This window comes from Psammomys obesus, unplaced genomic scaffold (assembly GCF_907164565.1).
Source record: "Psammomys obesus unplaced genomic scaffold, mPsaObe1.curated_primary_1811, whole genome shotgun sequence".
NCBI lineage: Eukaryota > Metazoa > Chordata > Mammalia > Rodentia > Muridae > Psammomys > Psammomys obesus.
Window position 1 is genome coordinate 3,750,260 of NW_026593286.1, and position 18,126 is coordinate 3,768,385.

The following is an 18,126-nucleotide window of genomic DNA, read 5'->3' on the forward strand; positions in this document are numbered from 1 at the left end:
TTTTGTCCTCAGTGGTCACAGCTTCCTTTACACTGCTCCCTGGTGAGACTCACCCTGCCCTCTTAGTCTTGGGAACAATCCCCTGAGGCCGTACCAATTACAGTCCACTGGAGAGATGCCCGGGAGGGTGAGGGCAGAGCTTGGAGTGTCCTGGCTTCGGAGCTGACCCTGGACATGGGTCAGTTCCTTGGGGCCAGGTCTGGCCAGTGTCATTTCACATCCCTCTGCAAAGATTAGGAATTTAATAAGTGGTTCAAGGTCTCACCCCCTTGGGTTTATGAACCTCTGGCATTCCTAGAAGCAGGGCGCTTCCCTGGTAGCAGCCTAGAGCTCTTGCAGTGCCTGGACCTTCCACCTGCCTGGAGGGCTGAACTGTTCAGGTAATTCAGCACACGGAGCCCGTAGGTGCCAGCCCCCCCCCCCCCCCGATCCCGCTCTGTCAGCTGCAGGAATACAGTGCCGCTTTCTGGATTTGTCCTTGCAGGATTGAGTTCTGCTAGCAGGGATGCCTGGGTTCTGTGACCCTGATTTAGTAGGAGGAGCCCCTTGCTCTAATGGCACAAGCTAGGATCTATTATTCCTCTGCCTTCTCCCTCACAAGCACCTTACTGTGCTGGGCCCTAGGAGGAGGCTATGGGTGCAGTTCAAGTGTGCTCTGCTGGGGACCATGAACATGTCAGAATCCCAGTGGACCTCTGTGACTTGGCCGCACAGGTCAGAATCCACAAGGAGGAATAAACAGAGACAGGAGGAGGGGCTTTTGAAAGAAGAGGGTGCTTTCTTTCACAGACCAAATGCTGAACTAAGGGTGACAAACGCTCTCCTGCATACTTAACACTTAACTAATTAATGGAATCCTAACAACATCTTTTTTTTTCTTTTTTTTTTTTAATTGGTATTTTGAGACAGGGTTTCTCAGTGTTGCCTTGGCTGTCCTGGATTTGCATTATAGATCAGGCTGGTCTCGAACTCACAGCTATCCACCTGCCTCTCTGCCTCCCAAGTGCTGGGATTAAAGGAGTGTGCTACCATGCCTGGCTTTTTCCTAACAAAATCTTGAGCTTGGATTGCCCTAGGGTTTCTATTGCTGTGAAGAGACACCACGACCACGATAACTCTTATAAAGACAAACATTTAGTTGGGACTGGCTTACAGTTTCAAGGTTTAATCCATTACAGTCATGGTGGGAAGCGTGGAAAGTTGCAGACAGACATGGTGCTGGAGACGAAGCTGAGAGTTCTGCATCTAAATCCACAGGCAGCAGGAAGAGAATGCCACACTGGTTGTGGCTTGAGCATCTGAGACCTCAAAGCCTGCCCACAGTGACACACTTCCTCCACAAAGCCACACCTACTCCAACAAGGCCATACTTCCTAAGAGTGCCACTCTCTGTGGGCCTGCGGGGGCCATTTTTGTTCAAACCACCACAGGGATATTACATTTAACCACCCAAAATTAATATTGTTGATGATTTGAGGCTCTATAATATCACAGTTGTGAGCCAGGCAGGTGAAGGTGCTTACTGCCAAGCCTGAAGACCTGAGTTCAATTCCCAGAGGCAGCATGATAGAATGAGAGAGCCAACACTCCCACAACTGGTCCTCTGACCTACACATGTATGTGCTGTGTCATAGGCACACCATACACATACACACAAGACCAATACCTACCTACGTACACACGTACATAAATGTAGTAAAACACAGAATGACATTTGCGCATTCTTATTTGCGTTTGAGCAGACTGGCCACTGGCAGATCTATGATCTAAATCAGGTTAAGGGCCAGGTAAAGTGACTCACACCTTTAACCCCAGCACTCAGGAGGCAGAGGCAGGTGGATTCCAGTTAGCCTGAGGCCAGCCTTATCTACATATAAAATTTCAGGACAGCCAGAGATACACAGTGAAATATATCTCAGCTGATAGATCAATCAATTGAGTGATCAATCCAGTCAAGTTAAAAGCTGTGCAGCCTGTGCCTTGGAGACTGCAGCCTATAGCTGACCCCTTACAATGCTCAGGAGCAGCCTCTTTCATCCTGTGGGCTGTGACCCCTCTGGGGTGCAGAGACCCGTTTACGGGGTCCCATATCAGATATCCTGCATATCAGATGTTTACATTAAGGTTCACAACAATAGCAAAGTTACAGTTATGAGAAGTCCCAATGACATAATGTTCTGTGTGGGGTCACCACAATAGGAAGAACTGTATTAAGGGGCCTCAGCATCAGGGAGGTTGACAACCACTGCTTTAGCCTCTGCGAAAGTGGCATCTATGGTTGTGGAGAAGGAAGAAATATGTGATTTGGAAAACTAGCTAATTAGGAGAAGGACAGAAAAGATCACCCTCCTTTGCTTGCCACAAAGCAATTACAGATGGATTAAAGAGTTCAGCGTATAAAAGAACCCTCCCAACCCTTGCCCAGGATTAGCTGAGTCATTATCCGCTGGGGGGGGGGGAGCACCGGAAAAGATGAGGTGAAAAGCTGTCCATCTGGAAACTGAAACTTCTGCTCATTAAAAATTCATAGAGCAATGAAAGCATAAGAACAGAAGAAACACGGGATGCCGGAGCCTGTTGGCAGAGTAGAACAGTTCCTGAGTGGGGAGTGACGATTGAAAAAAAAATAACACAAGATACACATAAAAAAATTTCCACAGCTCCTCTCTTTAGTCAGAGCAAAGAACCTCAGTACAGTGAAGGGTCATCGAGAAGTCAGACTTGTTTACCTCAACTACCTGTGTGATCTCCAAGATCACACAAGCAAGTTAAAGGAGCTTGGCAAAACATTCTGCTTATCTGTGTCTCAAGATGAAGGCCAGGGCGAAAACATGTTTTTGCTGAAAACTCAATAACGAAGCACCCTGACAAACAAGCGAGCTGCTTTCCACATTGGGAGCAAAAGTGGATACACTAGCATGCATTCACAGAGAGACCATGGAGAAAAACAATGGCTGGAGAGATGGCTCAGAGGTTAAGAGCACTGGCTGCTCTTCCCAAGGACAGGGGTTCCATTCCCAGCACTCATGTGGCAGCTCACAACTGTATATAACTCCAGTTCCAGGGTACCTAACACTCTCACACAGACAAAACACTAATGCATATTTTAAAAAGTAAACAGATCTTTAGCAGGGTGGTGGTGGCACATATCTTTGATCTGAGTACTTGGGAGGCAGGTCTTTGAGTTTGAGGCCACCATGGTCTACTGGGAGAGTTTCAGGACAGCCAAGGCTACACAGGGAAACCCTGTGTAGAGAGAGAGAAGACTGGTGGAAACTGAAGAGTAAAATCATTGCTCCCAGGAGAAATACCTGGGTACTTAATACTTGCCAGAAAGTGCTTTGGTCTTGCACATGTAGCCATATATGGAGTGAGAATGACATAAACAGATGAGCAAATGACAAGGGACATGAAGATTTGAGTGACAGGAAGGTCAATAATAAGGCAGAGGAAGGAGGGAGTAATCTCTTGAAGGAAGAGGCAGGGGTATAGGACATTCACTGATCTGGGGAACAAAAATTCCATTCGAAGGACAGGCAAGAAGAAGAGGGTGGGACTGAGGGTTCCTGGAGACAGGCAGGCATGTGACCTTGATTGTGAATTTAGTTCAAGTGATACAGAAAGCAATTAGAGGAGTTAAGATGGGTGAGTAAATTTTTATTTGGCAGCAAATAAATAGTTCAGACTCAAAAAAGTACAAATTAAAATGAAGTGAATTTATAGCAAGCCACAGACACTAATGAGGTCTGGTTAGGTGGACACCCAAACATAGGTGTCGAATTTACTCAATAAAGATTCATGGGGTGACAACTATGAGCAAGATGATCTTTACAGTACAAGAAGCAGCAGTGAGGGAAGGAGAAAGGGATGTGTGTGGGAAAACTGGGACAAACATTTGTTTCTTGCCCTGTTGGGTATGTGTTAAGCAAGAACTGTAAATTGAACTATCAAAACAAGAATAGGAAAAACAATATTACCTCTGTAATTAGAGATCCTTGCCATAGCAGTAAGACAGAAAAAAAAAATACGTAAAAGGTGTAATACTGAAAAGGGGATACGTGAACGCCTATTTACAAAAGATGCATTTACCCACTACCAAACTGTCAGCCCCAAACCCATACATTTGAGCAACATGATACTGACCAAGCTGTAGAAGGGATCTCTTGTGTACTAATGCAACACCTGCCAATTAAAATAAAAACCTGTGACCTATGGCTGAGGCAGGAAATAGGTGAGCTATCCAGCAGGCAGAAGAGATTCTGAGATAGAGCCAGGCATTTGAGATTCAGCTAGCAAGATGTGACAAGGATGGATACATGCTGCCTGAGCCCAGGTAACCAGCCACGTGGCAGAATATAGATCAAAATGAACGGATTATTTTAAGTTATGAGCTAGCCAGAGAAGAGCCTAGCTATATGGCCTAGGAATTTGTAAAATAATAATAGAGTCTCATGAGCCATTATTCCAGGATCATGGGATCTGGGGGAAAAACCATCTACAACACTGAGCAATTTTTATTTAGAAGTGTGTGTGTGTGTGTGTGTGTGTGTGTGTGTGTGTGTATACAACATGCATGTAACAACAATTATTGAAAAAAGAAACCATGAATGTGAAAGAGAGCAAGAAATATACGGGAGGGTTTGAAAAAGGAAAAGTTGCCTTTCTATTTGCCACAATCCTCCAGCAGCAGCCTTGGCGTTGGGATTAGTGGGATGAGCCATCAAGCCTGGCCTCTGAGAACATGTTATTTAAAGCCTCAAACTAGAAGAAAATTTTGTAAGAACTTGGTATTAAGAATAACATAAGCCAGGCAGTGGTGGCACAAGAGAAGAGGAGGCAGGTGGATCTATGTGAGTTCAAGGTTAGCCTGGTCTACAGAGCTAGCTCCAAGACAGCCAGGGCTACACAGAGAAGCCCTGTCTCAAAAAAACAAAACAAAACAAAAAACAAAAACAAAAACAAAAAAAATCATCATCATAATAATAATAATACAAAAGTGGGCTTTTACAGAGAAGGGAACGTGCTGATATATTAATTAGTGTATAACTTTATCTACTTTATAACCAGAAAAAAAAAAAAAAACAAACAAACAAAACAAGCAAAGCCCACAATGCAATATTTTACATTTTTCACACTGGCAAGGATTTAGAAACCTGGCAATACTATCATCAACAGAGATGTAGATGCAGGCACCTTAAACTCCCTTCGAAACACAGCAGGGTGTGTGTGTGTGTGTGTGTGTGTGTGTGTGTGTGTCTTTAGGTTTGCACAATTACATGATAAGATTTGGCATTAGACTATGAAGTCAGTGAAGTCAAACACAAACCCAAGCACCTCCCCATATGGAAATCTAATCATCTTTCTCTTTTTCTTTTCTTTTCTTTTTTATTTTTATTTTTTTTTTTTTTTGTGGTCACCATGAGCTATATCTGAGAAAAGCACCTTCAGAGGAGGGTTTTTGTGTCTTTCTGGGCAGTTTTGAGAAGCAGTGGCTTTCAAGGCATCTGCTCCTTCGCTGTTTTACCTCCCAACTTCTTCCTGTTCCCGAGTCTCTTGGCCCTCCTTTCCTTCCCCACATGAAGCCTTTTCTTCGACACATCATCACTCGGGATGTAGAAGGTCCGGGCTGCCACACACAGACACAGTAAGATGCCAACCTTAAGGGTAGAAGAGTGAATGGCTGGCCATTGCCACATAAATCAGCCAGGTGAACACTTTCCAATGACACCGAAGAAGAACTGATGAAGTTATCATCAAGGCCAGTCATTAAAAACAGTTTTAGCATTTAGAGGAATGAAGGCACAGGAAGTTAAGATAAATTAAAAATTCATACTAGGTGCATTTTCCATTGCAGAGAGCTATAGCCAGGTGATCAATGAATGTTGTTGTTGTTGTTGTTTTCAATTGTTTTAAAATTCTTTGACAATTCTGCCCATGGGTCATTTTTGCTCCCTACTGCCCTCTCATACCTCTCCCATCCCTGCTGAACTGTTTCAGCAAGTCTCCTTCCCGCTTTATGTCTTTTGCCTGTTTTGTGAGCCACTGGATTTGACTCTGGTGGCCTGCATGAGCAGGGGTAGGTGGTTAACTAGAACAGAGCTAACTGTCATTGAAAATGATATTGAAAATGGCTCCCCTTCCCCCAACAACTGTTAAGTGCGAGCATCTCCTAAGAGAGCAGTGGGGTCTCCCTGTCCCCACCCCCATCCTTCATGGAATGTTGACATGTGTGAAGCAGCCACACTGCTGTGAGTTTATGCGAAGTCCAGGCGACAGCTCGGCTCTCCTCCCCACCCTCCAGCGTTTAGCTTCTCCCAGGAGCCTCAGAGGGGGTGCCCTAGATGTTCCATTTAGAGTTGGGGGTGCAACAGACCCTGATTCTCAGCACTTGGACCAGTTCTAAGTCTCTGCATCAAGCACTGCAGATGCGAGCTTCTGTGGCCCAGCTGGAGCAGCACTCATTTGCCTGATTATTGGCTCTTTTTTCGACTGACCATCTTGTTCTCCTTGACTGCTGCTGGGAGGTCCTAATTGTTTTCTGGTTTCAGTGGGGTTCCATTTGTTTGCTTGCTTTTTGAGACAGGGTCTCCTGTAGCCCAGGCTGGCCTTGAACTTGCTATGCAGCTGAGACGCTCTGAGCCCACCTTCCCAAGTATTGGGATTACAGTGCGGCACCATGCCTAGATATTTGGATAAAATGTGGGGAGAAGTGAATGGAAGGACGACTTCAAGAGGGGAGACCGAGTGCTCTGCATATCAAGACTGTGACGATCCTGTTGACGTAGCTCAGATGTTTGGCAATGGCGCTGGGAACATCCTAAAGAGAAAGAGTCACCTGGACTTTGGGTTTCAGAGCTTATGACTGTGAACAGCTTGCTTGGTGGCTGTGAGATTAATGTGCCCATACATGCACATGAGAGCCCCCACAGGCATTCTTGAGCACACAAACACACACAAGCACATGCACACACACACACCCACTAAGTCTTTAACATCTTTAAAGAGCACCGCGAGCTGGCACTGTCCTTTAACAGCTCAGTCTGTGGAGACCTTTTGTATTCAGACTCTTCCAGCAGGGATTCTGCTGGACAGCTTTTAAGCATTACAGCCTGAAGCGCCATACGCTCTAACTGTGCAATGGAGGAAGGAGACATGTGCTTATGGAGCTGGGTGTGGTGGTGTGTCCTTGTAGTCCCAGCTGCTGTAAAGCAAGTTCAAGGCCACTAAGCAATCAAGGCAGGAGCATCAGGAATTTAAATCCAGCTTCACCCACGTAGTAAGTTCAAAGTCAAATTGGCCTGTGTGAGACCTTATCTCATAAGCTACACACACACAAAACTGTACATGTTACATATATATGTACACTTTACATAGGGAGTTCTGGGAAGATAGCTCAGTAGTGAAACACTTACCTAACATGTTCAGGACCCTGGACTCAGTCCCCAGACTGTTGCCTCATATGTGTATGTGTATGTGAGATGTGCATATACATGTATATACAAAGACACACACTTATTAGCTTTTAACCATTAGATTAAATTATGCTTTACATATTTGGCAAAATTACCTGCTTTGTATTCCTTATAAGTGGGAAGGTACTCATGAAAAACAATAAAACAATATTTTAAGAAACACATAAAAGGTGTCATTCTTTTTCCAGGGCTCATATTCATAGTGTGTCAAAATTACACTCTTTCTAATTATTAAACTTATAAGCAAAAATACTTGAACTTTGTCTTATTTCTTACAATTAATTAACAATTACTGTGTGCCTGCTTACTTACTGCGTGCGTGAGCGTGCTGCAGGGTGCTGGTCAGCAGCCATGGTCAGCAGCCATGCCTTCGGAGGCCTGTGTTGTGTTGCATCCTGCCTGATCCAAACTAGTCTCAACTTCTTCCTTAGGAACAACAGTTCAAGACCCCAGAAAATATGAAAGCACAGAAAACAAACATTGTGTCTGTGCTGACATGCTTCAGCTATACACTCCTGCTCTCCTTATTTGTCCTATCTCTCTCTCTGTTCATCTTTTTATTATCTGTATATGTGCAGATGTGGGGGGGCAACCCTATGGAGGTCAGAGGACAACCCTATGGAGTTGTCCGTTCTCTTCTTCCACCTTCATGTGGGGATCTCAGGTCACATGCTTGAACTGCAAGCGACTTTACACGCTGAGATCCCCGGCAGGCGCGCGTGTCTGTGTTTGAGCATGCGGGCAGTAGACTGTAGAGCCTGTAACTGTTGTCTAGAAAGAAAATAAGCACTCATTCTCAAACAGATTTCATACTCAGACTCCATTCTAGAATTTCCTCATTTAGTTCAAATTTTTACAGCTCCAGAATAATAATAATCATGAGCCCAGCATTCAATCAAGGTTCATGAATTATCTCTTGATCATTGTGAATTTCAGTCTTATTCTAGAATTATTCCCCTCTCTTGACCTTGGCTTTGCACGAGCGTTCATGTATTTGTCTTGTGAGCAGGGGTGGAGCTCTGAGCCTTGCGCACTCTGGCAGAGAGCATGTGCCAGCCTCACCTCTGCAGTCTTATCAACGCCTTCCTGACCACACGGCTTCTTGCTGCTTCATCCTCCCCGTGTTCCTGGGTGACGCTAGGCTTGATCTCTTGATTAAAGTGCTGAGGGGGAAACAGCTTCTAATGGAAGACAAGTGATGCATTTTATTGTATAATTTTTATGAAGTCGAATCTGACCATTTTTCTAAGCTTTTGATTTTTATGTCTTGATGAGGCAAGCTTTTTTTCTGTCCATTATTATAAAAATATTCCTCATTTCCTAATGTCTTTCTGCCTTTTGATTTACACTGTATTTTATTCTTTGGAGTTTATTTTAATCTATATTAATCTATATTAATTAATCTATATTAATCTATATTAATTGATCTAGTTTCTTCCTTGTTGCTGTGATAAAAACAACTTTAACAAAAAGCAATGTAGGTGAGAAAAGCAGGCCTGTGCTCTGCCAGCTTTCTCAGACAGCCCAGGACCACTTGCCTAGGAATGGCGCTGCCCACAGTGGGCTGGGCCCTCCTGCAGTTAACAGTCAAGGCAGTGTCCACAGACATACCTGCAGACCAACCTGACCTGGGCCAATCCCTCAGTGGAGACTGCCTTCTCGGTGACTCTAGACTGTGTCAAGTTGACAGTTAAAACTTGCTGGGTTGTTTCCAGCTTCTGGCTATTACAAATAATGCTGCTACAAACATGGTTGAGCAAATGTCCTTATCATGTACTTGAGCATCTTTTGGATATATGCCTAGGAGTGGTATAGCTGGATCTTGAGGAAGCGCTATTCCTAATTGTTGGAGAAAGTGCCAGATTGATTTCCAAAGTGGTTATATAAGTTCACATTCCCACCAGCAATGGAGGAGGGTTCCCCTTTCTCCACAACCTCTCCAGCATGTGTTGTCACTTGAGTTTTTGATCTTAGCCATTCTGATGGATATAAGGTGAAATTTCAGGGTTGTTTTGATTTGCATTTGCCTGATGGCTAATGACATTGAACATTTCTTTAAGTGTTTCTCTGCCATTTGATATTCCTCTATTGAGAATTCTCTGTTTAGCTCTGTAACCCATTTTTTAATTGGATTAACTGATTTGTTGCTGTTTAACTTCTCGAGTTCTTTATATATTCTGGATATTAGCCCTCTGTCATATATAGGGTTGGTGAAGATCCTTTAACAATCTGTAGGCTGTCTTTTTGTTCTGATGACAGTGTCCTTTGCTTTACAGAAGTTTTTCAGTTTCATGAGGTCCCATTTATCGATTGTTGCGCTTAGAGCTTGTGCTGTTGGTGTTCTGTGTAGGAAGTTGTCTCCTGTGCCAGTGAGTTCAAGGCTCTTCCCCACTTTTTCTTCTAACAGGTTGAGTGTGTCTGGTTTTATGTTGAGGTCTTTGATCCACTTGGACTTTACAACCCAGATGTCCCTCAGCTGAGGAATGGATGCAGAAACTGTGGTACATCTGCACAATGGAATATCACTCAGCAATAAAAAACAAAGAAATCATGAAATTTGCAGGCAAATGGTGGGAACTGGAAAAAATCATCCTAAGTGAGGTATCCCAGAAGCAGAAAAACACACAGGTTTTTTTTTTGTTTGTTTGTTTGTTTTTACTCATTTATGAGTGAGTATATAATATAGGATAAACATACTAAAATCTGTATACCTAAAGAAACTAATCAAGAAGGAGGACTCTGGCTAAGTTGCTCAATCCCCATTCAGAAAGGCAAAGAGGGTGGACATCAGAAGAGGGAGAAAACAGGGACTAGGACAGGAGCCTACCACAGAGGGCCTCTGAAAGGCTCTACCCTGCAGGGTATCAGAGCAGATGCTGAGACTTATAGCCAAACTTTGGGCAGAGTGCAAGGAATCTTATGAAAGAAGGGGGTGATAGTAAGACCTGGAGATGACAGGAGCTCCACAAGGAGAGCAACAGAACCAAAAAATCGGCATGGGGTCTTTTCTGAGACTGATACTCCAACCAAGGACCATTCATGGAGATAACCTAGAACCGCTGCACAGATGTAGCCCATGGCACCACCAGTGTCCAAGTGGGTTCCATAGTAATGGGAACAAGGACTGTCTCTGACATGAACTCATGGGCTGGCTCTTTGATCTCCTCCTCCTGAGGGGAGAGCAGCCTTACCAGGCCACAGAGGAAGACAATTCAGCCAGTCCTGATAGACTAGGATCAGAAGGAAGGAGAGTAGGACCTCCCTTATCAGTGGACTTGGGGAAGGACATGGATGGGGAAGGGGGAAGGAGGGTGGGATTGGGTGGGGCGGTGTGAGGGAGTTACAGGGATACAAAGTGAATAAAGTGTAATTAATAAAGATAAAAAAATAAAAAGCTTGTTGGGACAGTAGTGAGAGAGTAAACATGTCCTTACACAGCTGGCCAAATGTCCCTGCTCATCCAGACTATTCATTACATATTCAATGATGGAAGAGTTTTTGCTATGTATCAGGAACTGAGCCATCTTTTTTCATGTCAGTCATACAGCTTTAGTTTTCCGCAGTCAGTGTGTCAGCTGGCATGTTAAGCTCTTTCTCATTGGTCTTCATTTTTCTTTTTTCTTAGATGATTTTTCTTATTTTCTTCTTCAAAGAAAATTTGGAACAATCTCTGAGTTAATTTCAAAACCCATTTGAATTTATTATCACTACACACTGAGTCTTACCAGTCAGAATCATGATTTGCCCCTCCTGTTCTCCAGGACTTTGCTATGCTTCTTCTAACACTTAAAATCAGGGGGCCTTGAGAAATGGCTCAGCTGTTAAGAACACTTGCTGTTCTTGCAGAAGACCTGAGTTCAGTTCCCAGTACCCATAACTACCTGTGACTCATGCTCATGGGAACCAGTGCTTTGTTCTGGCCTCCACAGGAACTTGCACACACACACACACACACACACACACACACACACACACACACACCACATATATGTGTTGCAGGATATTTGATCCCATTGTGAACCCCCAAATTGTGAATTGTAAAATACTGCTTCTTGTTTGGTGTGGCTGAGCCCTATTACACATCTTTAATCCAAGAACTTTTTGTTTATTGTAAACAGGCGATTATGCTGTGGTTCAGCCAGCCCTAGCACACATCTTTAATCCAAGAGTTTGGATTTACACAGGATTTAATAAAGTTAACCCTAGGCCAAGAGTCAGAGCAAGAAAAAAAGCCGACAGGGATTAAAGAGTATGAGGGACTTTGAGTTGAGGAGTATTTAAGACAGCATGGAGAAGAAGAAAGGGCATTTTGCTTTGGCTTTAGCCTTTGGCCTTGGGATTTTGACCTTTTCCTCCTAGGCTGTCAGCTGAGCTAGTGAGCCTTCAGGTTTTCTCCATCTGGACCTGAGCTGAGAAGGAAGGTCAGCTGGGTGTTTTCTCTGCCTCTCTGAGCTAGCTTTTTCACCCTAGCATCTGGCTCCTGAGTTTTTATTGATAAAAACTCAGTTTTTATTGGGAAAATAGCATAAACCCTTTAGAATTTGGGGGCTGGAGCGATGGTTCATTTAATGAACCTGCGATGTGGACCCAAGTTCAAACCCCAGCACCCATGTAAGAGACAAAGTCTGGAAGCATAGGTGTGCAGTCCCAGCTCTGGCAGTGGTGAGGAATGGAGGTGAGCTCCTAGCACTTACAGCCAGACCGAGTAGTCAACTGGCGAGCCCCAGTTCCAGTGAGAGGCCTCGTCTCAGCAAGTAAGGTGGAGAGAGATAGAAGAGGACACCAGATGTCAGCCTCCGGCCTTCACACACGCATGCACACACATGCGCATATGTACACAGGAGACTTAGAGTTTGGGGAGATGGTGGGGATTGCCCGGAAAGATTTAGACGTTCCCTTGTTTAGGCTTCACCTATACGTTCCTAGGTTAATCTCTAGGTATCTAAGAAACAGGGGTGGAGAGATGGTTCAGCCACTGCTCTTGCAGAGGACTTGGGTTTGGGTCCCAGCACTCACATGGTGGCTCACAACTAACTGTAACTCCAGTCCCAGGGGATCAGATACCATCTTCTGGCTTCCTCGGCTTTGCAGACATGTAGCACACAAACACACACACACTCTAAATACCTATAATCATAAAGATGAAAAAACAGAAACACTGGTTGTTACAGAGGAGGACTCTGTGCTATAAACACGTCTCATTGCTCAGCCACATATGGTCACAATGCCGTGGCGGTTAATATGGCACTGGCGTGGACTTCGTGGTGGCTTGAATGAGACCGATCCCTACAGGTTCCTGTTCGAACACTCACTCTCAATACAGTTGGTGGAACAGTTTGGGAAGGATTAGGAGGCATGGCCTTGATGGAGAAACTGAGTCAGTAGGGGTGGGCTCTGGCATTTCAAAAGCCAGCACCATTCCCAATTAGCTCCCTTTGCCTCGTGCTTCGTCTGAGAATGTAACCTCTCAGCTACGGTTCTACTGTTCCTGCTTGCTGCCATGGTCCCTGCCATGACGGTCACGGACTCTAACCCTCTGGAATGGTGAGCCCCCAATAAACATTTTGCTCTGTTAGTTGCCTTCGTCATGTTGTTTTGTCACAGCAATAGAAACCCTAAGACAGGCTTCTTTTCTGTTCTTGTATGTATCGAGGCGGCTACCCATTCCAGCATAGTAATGAATGGCAGTGCTAATGATGTGTCTCTTTGAATGCTCCTGGCTTTGATGGTGCTATAATTTGGATGAAAGCCCCGGAAGACTCAGGTGTTCGGGGCTTGGGCCCCAGAGGAGGCGCCTTTAAGAGGTGCAGCCTCCTGGGAGTGCTATAATGGTGGGACCCTGGCTGTTTCCTCTTTCTCTTTTGCTTCCTGGCCAGGAAGTGAGTGGTTCTGTTCTGCCACATGCTCCTGTCATAGCATGTTGCCTCACCAGAGACCCAAGGCAATAGGGACACGTCATCACCAACTGAAGCCTTTAAAACAGCAATTCACAACAAACCCTCTCTCTTGCTCAGTTAACTGCCTTGGGCATTACCTTGTAGTGAAGGGCAGACTGGAGAAGACTTCCTTGTTTTTAATCAGTAGCCACCGTGAGTTTAGGCCTACAACTGCGTATACAGACATGCCCTCAAGCCAAGGCCTGATGTTCTCCCAGGGCAGCTAATAAGATCCCAAAGTGTGTTCAGACCTCAACTAAAACCCAGACTTTATCTTTATGAGGTAGTCCAGCCTCAGGCAGCTTGTTGACTTCCGAAGGGCTCAGCGAGCTGTGCAGTAGGGGGCAAGGCTGTGAGCCTCTCCATGAGGGTAGGTTTGGAGCCAGCAGACACGTCTCATCTTTATGCGGCACGTGCTGAACTTGAGGGCATTGCTACCCCAACAGACCCTGTGAAGGGAGAGCAGGTCACCAAGGGCACACTTGCCACAACCGTAATGCGTCTGCTTTCCAGGCTCCACTCTTGGTTCAGCTGGGCCTGATGGTGAAAACCCTCCTACTCCTGAGAGCCAGGAGTGTCCCGGAGAAACCCACTGACTGCCCAATCCATTGTCACGCTGCAGGCTTGAAGTGAGATTCAATGCATCACTAACACACACGAAGCCTTTGGATGAGGGCTACATGGAGCCAGAGTGCCAATATGGGCTCAGCAGTGGAAAGGCGCTGTTTGTGGTGTGTGCCAGCTCATTCCTTCTTTCTTTTCTTTTTTTGGACAGAGTCTTGTGTCCCAGGCTATCCTCAGACTTGTTAGGTAGCTGAGAATGACCTTGAACTCCTGTTCCTCCTGACTCTACCTCCCAAGTGCTGGCATTTCAGACATGGGCCACCATGCTTGGTATGTTTGCCAGCTTCCATGATATAAATATCTGCCCATGGCCAACTTCAGGCTATTCAAGTGATGTCAGTTGACCCAGAATCAGGAAGACTCCCAGGATCCTGTCTGCCCCCAGCTCTCGGCTGCTCAGGTAACTGAAGCCTTATACCATATCTGCTTCTGAAAGAGCTAAAAGTGATACCATGCACTGTACAGACCACAGGATTCTGTTTCCTTGTGTCTGTTGGTATATATAGAGAAGCATGTGATGTGTTAGCCATGTGCTGTGTTTTACACTAGCAAAATCATAACATTCTCCATCTTGATGTAATCTCTCTTGGTCCTTTTCTCCATCGTCAGGTGCTATGGAAAGGCCTGTGTTGTGTGGGCAGCTTCCAGGCACATTGTCTGCCTGGCCCAGATGGCTTTTAACCAGTCCCTGTTGTATGTTGCAGTGACTTCCAGCCTGGTCTGGTCGGAAATAACTTTGCTCTCTCCAGATCCCTCTTGCGGACCCATTCAAGGCAGTTGGCTGTTGGTGCTGCCACCCTCCCCTTACACACATCTTCTACGAGGCCCATGTGCTCTCAAGATGCCACCCTCAGCCCCATCCCAGAGGCCAACTGTACGGGCCTCCCCTGAGGATTCATGCTTGGAGGAAGGAGAGGAAGATGGTGGCAGTGAGACCTGGAGCCTTCCACAAAGCTATGATACAGAGCAGGATGCCCATGACTGTCACACAAGAGGGAAGTGACAGGTGGATGCACACCTTTAATCCCAGCACTCAGGGAGGCAGAGGCAGGCGGATCTCTACAAGTTCAAAGAGAGTTCCAGGACAGCCAGGGCTCTTGTTACACAGAGAAAACCTGTCTCTAACTAACTAACTAGATAAATAAATAACAAAACAAATATTCCGAATGCCCCCTCCCTATTGCCGTTTTTAAAAGGCTCCCATGTAAACGCAGTGGGCAGCGGCAGTTGGGAAGGAGCTATCTGGAGACGTGGGTCGCTGGGATAGCTGGTCACACTGGCAGAGATAACGAGTTTCTGCTTGGAAAGTTACCCTTGAGGGAGCACTAGGCATCAGTGCTTTGAGGCCTGGGCATTCCAAAGCCTATTCTCTTTCTTTTCTGCCCACGGCATCAGCACGGAGGCTAGAAGAGATGGAGACTTTACAGACTCTCTTTCAGCTAAATGTGCCCACATGATCAAATCCTGGTCCAAGAGTAAGTCACAGGCTCAAATTTCCTTGAGCGTGGTAGAAAGCTTTTTAAAAAATATTTACATAGTCTATGTAAATACTATAATTAGCTATATTAAAATGCATACATACATCTGCACACTCACGCACACACCATACTGTACGTGGAGGTGAGGTGACAACTTTTGGGAATTGGTTCTCTCCTTTCACTGTGCGAGCTCTGGAGACTCAACAGGGCTCAGGGGTCAGGCTTGGTGGCAAGCACCTTTACCTGCTGGATCATCTTGCTGGCCTGTATGGACTAATCTCATAGAAAGAAAGGCTTGGCCCATGCCACACTGTTATCCCATGATTCAGGTCTGGATTCTACATCTCGACGTGAGGCAGTCACCCTCAGATTTTGAGGTGACAAACTGCTGGTTAATAATAGTGGGACAATATGAAGTTCTTTTAAAAAATTACCATTAGTGAATCATGGGCCAGCTCTGGGCTGCATGCTCTTAAATACCTTGTCGTATGATATAATTAAGACTCTAAAGACAGATCTTTTTTTATTGTTTACAGCTTAAAGCATTCCTAACTACACAGCAATACTTCTCATGGATATTACAGTGTAGAATACAGCTGAGGCCCAAGGCAAGAAACATAAATTAGGAAATCGAAGGCAAATGTTGAAGTCCCTAGACTTCCCACCAAGTCCTGTGGACACAATAGTAGCAGGGCTACAAGTCAAAAGAGGAAGAGTGGCCAGAAAGGAGCCAGAGAGGGGCAGCCGAATGTGCTGTGTGTGTGTGCACATGTGTGCCAGAACATACAGCCGTGTTGTGGGGCTCATGGGCTATGTGTGTTCAGGCTTTTCTGCAGCTTGAATTTTCTATTTAACAATGTGTGATAAACATCTTCCTGTGCCAGTACTCATGTCAAGTCACACGATCCTTCTCAATGGAAAAATACTAGTCTGCTGTGTGGGACAGTTTGTAGCTTATGTGTCACAGACTGAAACCTGCTTCTGGGTCAGGTGTGGTCGTAGGCATCTTTAATCCCAGTACTAGGGAGGCAGTTGTTGGTGGATCTCTGAGTTTGAGGGCAGCCCGGTTTGCAGGGTGAGTTACAGGAGAGCCAGGGCTGTAGCCCTGTGTACAGGAAAAGCCCTGTCTCAAAAAAATAAAGGAAGGAAGAAAAGAAAAACAGAAAGAAAAGAAGAGAAAAGAAAAGAAAATTGCTTCTGAAGCTGGAGGGATGGAGGGATGGTTCAGTGGTTAAGAGCACTGGCTGTTTTTGCAAAGGACCTGGGTTTGATTCTCAGCACCCATGTGGTAGCTCACAACTGAAACGGCAGTTCCAGGGGATCTTATGCCCTCTTCTGGCCTCGGTGGCATCAGACACACATGTGTATGCAGACATACATACATGCAGTCAAAACAGAGATACACATAAATGTGAATTTTAAAATGAAAGAAAAAATACTTCCTATACGTCATGTCTTGAGTGAAAATACCCCCATAGGCTCATATATTTGAATACTTGGTGCCCAGTTGGTCAAACTGTTTGGAAGGGTTAGGAGGTGTGGCTTTACTGGAGCACATGTGGCACTGGGGCAGGATCTGAGCTTTCACAGACTCCTGCCATTACCCGTTAACATACCTCTGCCCTGTGGTGGTTTTCTCAAGATGGAAGCTCTCAGCCACTGTCCCAGTGCCTTGCTTGACCGCCTGTCTGTCTGCTATCACATTCTCCATCATTATCTCATGAACTCTGGCCCTCTGGAACTGTGAGCCCCTACTGTCTTGGCCAGGATGGCTTATCACAACAATAGAAAAATAACCACTTACTTATTGTTCTTTTCATACATTTAGCTAAAGATAAATGGACAAGCGCTGAAGGCTGTAGTAAAGGACCTTGAAATGATAGAAGTGTCCTAGAGAAACTGTTTTGTATAATTTTGGCAAGAAAGAACCTTTTAGGCTTGGCAGTGAAGGCAAGAGCCAGGTAGGTGGAGAGTGAGTAAGCATAAGCCAAGCTATGGGTCAGTGGAGGAGCTTAGCATGAACAAAGCCCTGTGTTCAAGCCTTACTAATGAGGAGATAGATAGATAGATAGATAGATAGATAGATAGATAGATAGATAGACAGACAGATAGATAGATAGAGACTGACTGACTCAAAGACACAGGGTAAAAAAGAGAGTGTGTGGACTGAAAAACAAAGGTGGGCTGGAGAGAAGGCTCAGCAGTCTGGAGCATACAGTGCTGTTGCAGAGGACTGGAGTTCAGTTTCCAGCACCCGTCTGGCTACTCACATCTCCACCTTCTGAGGATCTGTCTCCCTCTCCTGGCCTCTGCATGTACACCCGCTCACCCGCTTGAGAGCACACATTCACAACTTAAAAAATGAAACTTCTAAAAAACAGTTTGGCTGTGGGTCTCTGCATCTGTTTCCATCAGCTGCTGGATGAAGCCTCTCAGAAGACAGTCATGCTCGGCTCTTGTCTGCAAGCAGAGCAGAGTGTCACTAATAGTGTCAGGGCTGGCTCTCTGCCGTGGGGTGACAACTTCAGGCTCCCCTGTTGCTAGGAATCTCAGCTGGGGTCACCCCATAGACTCCTGGGGCCTGCCCTGTCCCAGAGGTGCGCCCCACTTATTTCT